This window comes from Dendropsophus ebraccatus, chromosome 3 (assembly GCF_027789765.1).
Source record: "Dendropsophus ebraccatus isolate aDenEbr1 chromosome 3, aDenEbr1.pat, whole genome shotgun sequence".
In the NCBI taxonomy this organism is placed as follows: Eukaryota; Metazoa; Chordata; class Amphibia; order Anura; family Hylidae; genus Dendropsophus; species Dendropsophus ebraccatus.
The window spans coordinates 160,383,821-160,393,999 of NC_091456.1; the positions used below are offsets into that span (position 1 = coordinate 160,383,821).

General features: G+C 43.4%; 1 protein-coding gene across 2 annotated transcripts in view; it reads right to left on the reverse strand.

The window, feature by feature from the left end:
- Positions 1 to 9,962, reverse strand: part of ERBIN (erbb2 interacting protein) — a 178,444-nt gene extending 168,482 nt beyond the window's left edge. For both annotated transcript variants that reach the window (XM_069963001.1, XM_069962999.1), the window contains exon 1: positions 9,394 to 9,962. The gene's annotated coding sequence lies outside the window, so the exon portion shown is untranslated. The remainder of the gene's footprint in view (positions 1 to 9,393) is intronic.
- Between the last annotated feature and the right edge of the window lie 217 nt (positions 9,963 to 10,179).

The window sequence follows — 10,179 nt, forward strand, 5'->3', positions numbered from 1 at the left end:
GACTGGATACACGCGGAAAGATCACCAATAAAATTTGACCAATATAACAATTTTTCACCCGATAATCGTCCTGCGTAATAGGTCCCATAGTCGGTTGACTATTAAATTTAGTATAGGGTATATGGGCACTTTTAGGCTTGCTGTGGGTGAGGGTTAGGGAATAAGGACTCACAAGCTTCCCCAAACTCAGCATCTCCATTATCACATTATGTTCCCACACAAAGTATTATAGACAACCTAAATAATTTGAAGGACGCTTCCATGGCTAGAAGTCAAGGTGCCGATTCCTGCCCTAAATTGTAGAACAAAGCTAAATGTCATGGCCTGCTGGCATCAGTCACACTCTCTTAGCTACAGGAGCCATAGATTAGACTACAATACTTTGTTTATGTGGCTCTTTAAATCAACACGGGGGAAGAGTCACGTTGGTCAGGTATTGCACCCTGACGAATTCAACCCATGCGATCTCTGAATGAGATTAAGAATCCAGGAGAACCAGTTTTTCTTCCCTTAAACAACTAGTTTACAAACTATGTCGGAAACTAGAAATTAAGTATGTGTCTACCCTGTACAATGGGCAGAATGAAAACAATTTATTGTGACTCGGGGCTTAGCTTATGGCTATCTGGCCAAGCTATATCTCTGCATCTTCTCTTTTTTCGTAGCCCTCCTGTAAATATCAACATACTATCTGTGGATAGGAATCAGATGCCATTGATGCTGCTGATCTGCCCTAGGATCTAAGGTGCCCATCCATATTAGAATAAAACTGATGAAAGTGGACGATTTCAAACAAAACAATCATTTATTTGGTGAAATGTAAAAGAAAAGTCTGTGGGGGATTATGACGGGCGGTAGGAATAAAAAAAAAACAACTATGCTTACCAATCCCAGTGTCCGCGCTGCATCATGGAGATCCCGGACCCCACTGACTGTCATCTTCTACCTAGTTCTGGGTAAGTCACGACCCGGGGATCACGTCACAGACTGGTGGGATTTAGCCTCCTCAGCCAATTAGTGACTGCAGCAGTGTCCTGACCCAGTCACTGACTAGCTGAGCGGGGCATCCTTAAAGAGGACCTGTCACCCCTGTGCGGGGGTGACAGGCTCCCGACCCCCCGTTAGATCCCCCTATACTTACATCATCGCGCTGGGTCCCGCTTCCTGAGCCGATCGGGTGTCTGAGATTTCAGCGCCCGAAGCCCAGCGCGCACGCTTACAGGAGAGTCAGATGCTCATAGAGAATGAATGGGGAGTCCGATGCTCCGTCATTCTCTATGGGCATCGGACTCTCCTGTGAGCGCACGCGCCAGGCTTCGGGCGCTGAAATCTCAGTCATCCGACTGGCTCAGGAAGCGGGACCCGATGCGATGAGGTAAGTATAGGGGGATCTAACAGGGGGGTGACAGGTTTCCTTTAAGTCAGGTCGTAATGTAGCCAGCGGGGAGCTCAGAAGACGGCGGGGTGCAGGAGTGGGAAGCAGCTCTGCGTGGGCACCTGGACAGGTGACTATAACTTGTTTTTTATTCTCCCCCACCCCCTGCCCTTAATGATTTTTTACTCTCCTGCCGACCTTCTCCTTTAACAATGAACTATTATTTTAGTCAACCAATTTGGCAACTTTATACTGGAAGCTTCTGCCTAAATATGGACAGTCAGTGGGTCACAACTCTTTCTCTTTGAAACTTTTTGTTCTAATTTATTAGAAGGACAATAGTTTTAACGGGAAAAGTGCTCACCCTTAGTATTGGTGGGGATCTCCAACCAATGAATCACAATGTCTGTAGTAGGGAAACCCCTATTAAGAATTCCTGCTTCGTCACTGTGAGCAATGCAGCAACGTTGGACAAAAACCTTCATCCAGGAAAGCAGTAAAAATAGGCATTAGTTAACAATTTTGTTCTTCTAAATTAGTAAATAGGCCGTGTTCTCACATCCAGTTTTTCCGATGCCAAGGCCAAGTTTAGAATTGAAAAGAGAAGTCTCAGAGTTTTCTTTATACTTGTTCTCCATTTACGATCACTTCCTGGTTTTGACTTCATAAACTACAAAAAACCCCAAAAACTAGATAACTATAGAAGAGCGCAACTCGAGCATGCTCAATTCTAATCGTTTGGCATGTGAATACTGGTGGCTGAAGTAGTTGGATGCATCCCTGGGGAGCCTATGGCTATATTCATGTTTTCTAGGCAGCCTTAGGGCTGCATCCAACTTGGTCAGCCACCGGTATTCAGATGGGTGGCACAGCTAATGAAGTCTTTTGGCGCAGTAGCCAATGGCTGAATGATTTCACCGCCATTACCCGCAAAACAATGAGGTCATCGGCTTCCATGTGTTTTCATCCTTGTGATCCTTCCTTTAAAGGAGAAGTCTGGCGAACATTTTTGTATTGACCCCCAAAAGTTATACAAATCCCCAATATACACTTATTACAGGAAATGCTTATAAAGTGCTTTTTTCCCTGCACTTACTACTGCATCAAGGCTTCACTTCCTGGATGACATGGTGATGTCACGACCTGACTCCCAGAGCTGTGTGGGTTGTGGCTGCTGGAGAGGATGATGGCAGGGGGACACAGAGACACGGGGCACTGGAGGGGCAATACAATGCTTTAATCAATGTTTTCATCAGACTTCTCCTCCTTCTCTCCATTATGATAACAAACCAGTTTGGGCTCCAAATAAAGGCATTATAAACCTAAATGTGTGTACTACGAATATGTGAAACCCTTTTGTTAAAAAACAAACAAACATTAGAATAGGCGAAACAATCAGCCTAAGTGCTAAAACTCAGACGTATGCTATGTCATTACAGTGATAACAAGAAAAAAAAAAGTCAAGATGATGAACTATGATAAAAAAGGGAACTTTACACCTTAAAATGTCCACACTCTGAGCTAGTGTGAGGAAAGCTACAGTTCTTGTAAAATATAAGCAGTCATCATAGAGGTAATGAGATGTTTTGAGGCTACAAACCACAGGAAGACGTCACATAAAGGGCATGAGGGTGTTCGGCTATGAGAGAGACACAAATCAGCAAATCCCGTCCTAGCGACGGGTTACTGCTGCAAAAAAAGACAAAAAATATTCTTCTACGCGAGCGGAGAGCTCAGCAGTTCTCTACAACATTACAGCAGTATTCCTGTTTTCACTTACATGTGCAAGAAACCATAAAAAGAAAGTAAGGGCACTATTATTACACGAAGCGATTATTGGTTGTGCTTCATTCCTGCCGATAATTGCTTTGTTTAATAGCTCATGTTGTAAAAAAAACGATCAGCCCGCAAAACCCTGGTGCCGATAACATCGGTCTGCTGGTCATCACCCCGCGTAGTAAGAGCAAACTGCAACTATCTACTATCAGCTCCCTGGACAATCTTTGGATCCCCTCCTGTAGTTCCCACGTGGCCCCTTGATCTTACCCGCTTGCTGTCGCATGTAATATTACCGACAGCGAGCAGGGAACAAGGAGCAAGCAAGCCTGGACTTTACAGGTCGGCCTTCGCTTGCTCCTTCACATCGGGCCCTTACTCATTACTGAGGTCCTGCCCAGTGTGGGGGCACATTTGAGCCTACCCTACCCATTGTTCTTTGCCAACCTTGTACTGTATGCCAGGTAGAATGGGTGCCTGTCTTTTCACTGAGGTTTAATGGAATTTTCCATCGCAATAAGATAGCTGGTAATAGTATAAAGTAACAAAAGAGGTGCTCACCTTACAAATCCCCTACAGACATGTCCATGGTCTCCGTTTGTAGGACTCCAGCAATGTCAAGTCAACACATGACCGCCAACAACAATCACTGGTTGCAGTGGTGACCTCAGGGCTGTCGTCACATCGGAGCTACAAACAGTGATTGGCTGCAAAATTCATATATTGGAACGCCATGCTGGAGGCTAGTATACAGAGCGGTGGAAGAACCAGGGAAAGAAGAAGTTGGATGCAACGTTAGAGAGTCTGGGAAAACATGGATACTATTACAGTCACATCCCGTTCTTTCGTGTACCTGTGTCGCTGCTGGCTAAGCACTAAGGTGACGGTCATTTCCTCACCATCTACTAGAAGTTTTGGGTCCTCAGCATACAGTATGGGAAAGATAGTTTACTATGCAGAATGGCCATGACACAACAATGAACTTGCCCATGTAGACATGATACCAACTAAAAATAAATAAGATTACTAAAAGGCATACAGATGGGAATTCATGGGAACTAATAGTTCAGTATCAACCAACATAACCATTATGATTAAAAGGATTGTCCAGTTTTAAAAAACATTTTTTAATATACAGTATTCTTAGTTAATAAGAGGGGGTCCTTGCTTCAGGATCCTCATCTCTTAAGGCCCAACACAAGATGAAGGTTAGCTGGGGGGGGGGGGGAAGATCAGAAGCAACACGAGAACATATTACTTTACTGATAGAGTAGTAGATGCTTGGAACAAACATCCAGCAGATGTGGTTGATAAATCTACAGTGAGGGCCCAATGCAAGTTCGCCGTGTCTACACCCAACTTGGTACCGATCAAGCAGGGCCACAAAAACAATTACTGTTAATGTCAGCACATGCCTAAAACCACAGCATTACGGTATGAGACAACACTTTCACGTTTGTTCATTCATCATCTGACCACAATGAAATACTCTAAGGACAGACTAGATGGACCATGTAGTCATTTTATCCTGACATTTTTCTCTTTCTACGAATGTTGTGATTGGTTTATTGATTAGTAGAGGTGGAGTACGATGGTTCGGCATTTGAATATCGATGGCTGAAGAAGTTGGATGTCCCCAAGGGAGTCCTTGAAAATAAGGGTACAGCCATAGGCCATAGGCTATACCCATGTTTTCCTGGCAGTCCTAGTGCGGCATCCAACTTCTCTGGACGCTGGGAGTAAATGCCAATCGCTTGGGTTCAGCGAGCATTGAAGAACCTGAACAGTTTGGCAAATCCGCTCAACACTATTATATGAGGCGATTATAGGTTGAACTAGCGTGAGCCAATGGACCAGCATTTGTTGGTTGGACCATGCCGACCTGCTGAAAATTCATGGTCTATCAGTCACACAGGTCACAGATGGGTCAGATAGTTTAGTATTGTCCTGACTGCCAGGCTTCCCTTCAGATTACAGCCGATTTCTGGGATCCATTACTGGGATTTTCCGTAGGTTTCTTAACACAGTAAATATCGGCATGTGAATCGTGCAGGTGAGGAGACTGGCAATACTCCAAACTATGATTTACCGGAGCTATCCTTTAAAAATTTGTAGGCCCTTCTCTTAGTATTAAGAGATTAAGCGCTGATGCGTGTTCCAAACAATAAGGATAAGAAACAGATTTTCATTACCTTTCATCATAAAGTTAACAGGAACTCAGAAAAAAAAATACTTGAATAGCAAAGAGTTGAATCATGAGCGCGGCATTGAGATTACCTCTCCTGATTTCATAACATTATCACAGACAAAGCACCTAATGGAAAATTCTCACCAACATATCAGCCGGCTGCCAGAGAAAAGGACAAGTAAGATCCACGAAATGTAAGGATGAAATAAGACGGATGATCTCAGTTCACGTAAGCCAGGTCTACATGTAGAGACAAAACACTGGTCTACATTACAACCACAGCACCGCAGGAAGTTTATTACCAGCTAAGGAAAACAAAGGATATTATCTGTCCCTCCATACAATAAAAGGTGACGGAATCCAGGATCTGAATAGATGGAGCTGCTGCAACCAGAACCCCAAGACCAGATTACTGAACCCCAAGACAAGGTTACCGAACCCCAAGACAAGGTTACCGATCCCCATGGTGCAATGCATAATACAGCACTTACATGGTACTATGAGCTTATGCTGCGCCTTCTATTCTACGTGGAGGCAAAGAATAGAACAGGCATAATACACATATACAGAGAACAGAACATTGCGTATGCTGCGTTACTGCAGCTCATTTGCCATTCACTTTAATAGGAGCTGCACTACAGTAATCCCGCACGAGCACTACAAACAGCGTATGCAGCTGAAGCGTCCATGTTTACTTCTGGTGCCATGGCTACTACAATCAACTATTCATGACTATCTAGCGATAGTCCATGAATTTTGTGATGGAAAAGCCCTTTAAAGGATTATAGGGGAGATTGATCAAACCGGTGTAAAGTAGAATTGTCTTAGTTGCCCCTAGCAACCAATCAGATTCGACCTTTCATTTTTTAAATACTCTGTGAGGAATGAAAGGTGGAATCTGATTGGTTGCTAGGGGCAACTAAGACAGTTCTACTTTACACCAGTTTGATAAAATCTCCCCCTATATCTGTATAGTCTGGAGAAAGAAGTGGACTTTAAATAGGTTAAAGGCCTAAATAAGAAACTGAACACTAGATGAAGGGGACACCATGTGAGGTTAGTTGGGGGGGGGGAGTTCAGACACAACCTGAGAAAATATTACTTTACTGAAGGAGTAGTAAATGTGGGTGGTAAATCTACAGTGAGGGCCCAATGCAAGTTTACTTTGCCTATACACAACTTGGTACTGATCGGGCAGGGCCACAAAAACAATTACTGTTTATGTAAGTACATGCCCTAAAATCACAGCATTACGTATGAGCTGATGATTCCACATTTGTTTGTTTATCATCTGACTGCTATTGAATAGTTTAAGCTAAAGAGTTGGCTGTCCAGGCATGATGGGCATTGTAGTTTTGCAACAGCTGGAGGGCCGAAGGTTCCCCATCCCTGGCCTAGATGCATCCGGTCATCATTTTATCCTGACAATTTTCTATGTTGTCTATGAATGTTGGAATTGGTTTATTGATTAGTAAAGATGAGCATGCTCGAGTCCTATCATCTGCAATCCCGGTGGCTGAAAAAGTTGGAAGTTGGTAATCTAGGAAAACATGGATACAGCCTATGGCCTATAGCTGTATCCTTGTTTTCCAGGCATCCTTAGGGCTGCATCCAACTTCTTCAGCCACCGATATTCAAATGCCAAACAACAGGACTGAAGCATGCTCGAGTTGCGCTCATCTCCTTTAGGTTCTAGAAGCCTAGGGCTGGTTTCACACCAGCTTATTACTTGCACATTTTTGCATCTATATTACTCACATCTGTCAGTCTGGGTCATCAGAGAGGCGGTCAGGCTAGGACCACATGTAATACACTTATGTGATACCGGCCTCGGATGATATAAGAGTTTGCAGAGAAAACCTAGGCCAGGGTTTGAGAGAGGTTGCTTTCCAGCTGCTGCAAAACTACGACCCCCATCATGCCTGGACAGCCAAAGCTTTAGCTGTCCAGACATGATAGGAGTTGTAGTTTTGCAACAGCTAAAGGACCAAGGTTCCCTACCCCTGACCTAAGCAAATAAATGGGAGAACATGAAGACACCCAGTACATTCAGCAATGTCTAGGGCAGTAGCTAGAACCACTGCATCACAGAGCACTATACCAGGACAGTGCTGATATACAGAACCAGCAGGAGGTTACATTCAGTTAATAGACTTCAGATTACATATGAAGCATAAAGATTCCTCAAAGTCTTATGTTAAATACACTATTATTTTATAAGATGTCTATCACTTGAAATTTTGCACCAGGATACAATCACGTGACCAATATAATGCACGGTGTTGGCCTTTTGCTGATAAAAAAAAAGTCTAGAGGTGATTAAATCCTTTATCCATGGTGGGAACGCATGTCCTACTGTGACAGGACTGCTACACGTCTAGTAGACCATGCCTGATAAAATTCCCCTACATTTTTAAACACATGGTTACTGCATTAGCACATGGAGACTAACAGGACTGCAATGCTGACATCTCCATGGCCCTGAGTCATCCTGGGATCACAACAGCTGTCCCTACAGACACCAAAACTGACCCTACTGCATGGCCAGAGGGCCAAACAACAGGTCCTCCACTAGGCATTTCCATGTCAATAGTTTACGGCCTTTAATAAATAAATGCATTTGTGTGACCTTGTTCCAAGGATCAATAGAGCCGGCAATATATCCCAGATGGTACGCTGCAAATAGCCTGCAACCACTTTGTGATATAGAAGCAATAGCTAGATATATACAAACGCAGATCGCATCTCAAGCCTACCATTCACTGCTTCTATAGACAGGATTGAACCTTTTGGCGCTGTCGGTAGGACATAATGTTGTGTGATTGGGACCAGACTAGATGAGCCTGTCCTGGAATGAACAAAGAGCTCCACTGTGTGTAAGGACAAGGCAGAGGGATTAAAAACCCTGGGACTACTACCCCCTACCGCTCCTGCAGATAAAGTTGATGAAAACTGTCTCTTTACGAGACAAAAAAAGAGAACGAAGAGAGAATAAAAGGGGGTATAAATCACACACACAGAGATGCACCTCCTATGAGGTCACGTCCAACAGGCCTCTATAGGAACAATAACCGAGGAAAAAAGAAAAAGTTTGCACCAGATTACCCTTGACAGCACTACACCACGTCTTCATGCATCGCAGAATAAACGTATACTCCAATGCTATTAAAGTAACTGGATTTCTTTCCTTCCTGGGCGAATTTATCATTTTTTTGGTATATTTTAATGTTAGATAACATCACGGCCAGACGATGCGGAGCTGCAAAACTACTGGTGCGTGTACAGACCTAGACAAGGAGCGCACCAATCTACAAGCGCACATTTTCCTTAGCGACACAAGCAACCATACTACAACCAATAATATTCTGCAGCATGACAGCAGCGGCAAAAGAAAGTGCAGCAGTAGCAGCAGCCACCGCCACCATATGCGATCTGGTCTGCTAACCACAGCAGACTGGGTCCTATACAGACAAGGCCTATAGGAAAAAGGTAGCAACCTGCAACAAAGCCATGCGCAGGAATCTATGAGCTCATAGTCAGATCTTGTTTTGCAATGGAAACAAACAGGTCATAAAAAAAAAAAAAAAAACTGGACTACAATTGCAGCCATTCTCCAGTCCATTGTGCTCAATTCTATGAGGCTATCCATCATAAAGTCTACGGAGCAAGCCGAAACCATGTGGAGTGTGAAGATACACCGGTTATAAGGAAACGTAGAAGGCAGATTATAAACTTCACTATTGGTGTGCGTAAACTGGAAAGATATTAGTTGGTCAGGACGTTACCCAATGACACTTTATTCCCAGGGATTTTAATGAAATGAGTCACGACAGGATGAAAAAGAGAACCTAAAACAACCTGGGTATATACCCCAAGCGTCCGATAATACGGAAGCTCCAAGCTGTGTGTATATATATATATATATATATATATATATATATATATATATATATATACCACCAACACAAGTGAGCAGAATTTGTTACAAACATAAATTAAATGTTTCTAAAAAAAAAAGATAAATTCTATATACAAACAAACAGTTGTCACCTACCTTGTCCTGTTCTGACTCTTCTTCCTTTTCAGTTTCTTCTTCCCTTTTAAAACTTATTCTTCTACAAAGAAACAATCCAATAGAAAGTTTACACTCTGCCCTTTAAAAAAAAAAAAATAAAATCCTCCTCGGCACCTTCTTTTTTTTTGTCCCCAGAAATACAATCCAGATGAATTTCCAGCACCAAAAATCATCCACACAAAAGAAATGTAGAAGTTCCAGATGAAATAACAAGATGAAGTTTCCCTCTTTTGCTCATGTAGGTTTATTCTTCTTCTTCTTCTTTCTTTTTCCTGGAGGAGGAGGAGCAAATTAAAGAATAAAAAAAATCTTAAAAGAGGGGGATTAAAAGTGTTAAGGGGGGGAGGAGATGAGAAGTGTGGAGTGTGGTGGGGGTCTCAGGGTTGGGAGGGGATTAGAGGGGGTCTAGAGATGGATTCTCAGTGCTTGGATGCCCCCTTGAGTCCTTGAGGTTTAGAGGGGGTCACTAGGGTGCTATTTGGGGGGTACAGTGTCGCACTATAGAGCCGCACCCTGCATACAGACACACACAGGCAGCACTCTCTCAGTGTCTCTCCTCCCCTGTACTGCTGCCAGCAGCATACACACTCCCCTCCCCCTCTGTCTCTGGTTTCCCCTCCTCTCAGGAGGCTGTCTCTCTCTCTCTGCTACTCTCACTTCCTCAGGCGTCACATTTCTCCTCTATCTGTCTCTTCCCTTTCCTCTGTTTCCTCTTTTTTGCAACATGTTAGTAACATTGTATCAACCTACGGTGACGTGTGCAAC